This window comes from Henckelia pumila, chromosome 4 (genome assembly GCF_033568475.1).
Source record: "Henckelia pumila isolate YLH828 chromosome 4, ASM3356847v2, whole genome shotgun sequence".
NCBI classification, from domain to species: domain Eukaryota; kingdom Viridiplantae; phylum Streptophyta; class Magnoliopsida; order Lamiales; family Gesneriaceae; genus Henckelia; species Henckelia pumila.
The window spans coordinates 98,426,209-98,427,633 of NC_133123.1; the positions used below are offsets into that span (position 1 = coordinate 98,426,209).

At 26.8% G+C, this 1,425-nt stretch overlaps 1 non-coding gene across 1 annotated transcript; it reads left to right on the top strand.

Moving 5' to 3' along the window:
• Positions 1-221: 221 nt before the first annotated feature.
• LOC140870009 (small nucleolar RNA R71) lies at positions 222-332 on the top strand. The gene has a single exon (XR_012146995.1). It is a non-coding gene; the product is annotated as a small nucleolar RNA R71 (small nucleolar RNA).
• The last annotated feature ends 1,093 nt before the right edge of the window (positions 333-1,425 follow it).

A 1,425-nucleotide genomic window follows, 5' to 3' on the forward strand; every position in this document is an offset into this window, starting at 1 on the left:
TGGTAAATACCAACCTCATTTGTTGAATTATTGGTTTTACTTGGTCGTTCAATTGAGCCTATATTATCCCAATTTTGAACATTTTCTGCTAATGACTCCAAATATTCCATAGCTTCATTTGGGTTTTTATCTTCAAAAGTTCATTACACATGAATTCTATCATTTGTCTATCTTTAGGTATTAAACCTTCATAAAAGTGAGAAACTATCCTCCATATTTCAAAACCATGATGTGGGCATGCATTAAGTAACTCTTTATATCTATCCCAACATTGATAAAATGTTTCCCCTTGTTTTTGAGAAAAAGTTGTAATTTGTCTTTTAAAAGAGTTTGTTCTATGGGAAGGGAAAAACTTTTTTAGAAATTATTGTTGCATTTCTTCCCATGATCTTATTGAACTTGATCTCAAATTTTGCAACCATGTTTTAGCTTTATCTTTTAAAGAAAAAGGAAAAAGCTTTAATCGAACAATATCCATGCTACAATTTTGATCATTATAAGTGGTGCAAACCTCCTCAAATTCTCTTAAATTCAAATATGGATTTTCAAAATCTAGGCCATGAAAATTTGGTAAAAGTTTAATAATTTGAGGTTTAAAATTGAAATTAGATGCATCAGGAGGAAAAACTAAACAAGATGGTATACTAGTTCTTATTGAATTCATATGGTGCCTAAGTGTTCTTGGTTGTTCATGTTCTTGATTATTATTATTATTATTATTATCGTCTTGATTATTAGAATTATCCTCCATGTTTAAAATATTTTCAAATACTCGAACAAGTCTACCACTTTTTTTACGACTCCAAACAATTATACAATTAAAAACAACATATATAATATTTACATAAATAACATAAAAAAAATTAAACTTAATTTATACCTCCCCGGAAACGGCGCCAAAAACTTGCTACAACTTAAATTGTAATTCACCCAAGTGTAGGTTGTCTGCAAGTAATATACTCGTGAGTACGAGATCGATCCACAGAGAGGATGTTGTAAGTTTAATTTTAGCAATTATATATTATAGATGGAAATATTATTTTAAAACTTCAAATACACAAATTATAAAATTGTCAAGGCTTCAAAGGTTCATTGTTGGTTTATTTAAACAAATATATCATATAATATAGTTCCCACTATATTAAATTAAGATTAACCTATATTTAATACATGGTACCCATAATATATATATATATATATATATATATATATAAGTGCATAAATATAAACATAAAAGAAGAATTAAATATTTAAACAAATATATCATATAATATAGTTCCCACTATATTAATATCAGATTAACCGATAATTAATATATGGTACCCATAATATATATATAAGTGCATAAATATAAATTTACATAAAAGTAAATGTTAGATCAAATCACCATATTTCATTTAGAACAACCGGCAGAGCCACGCTATC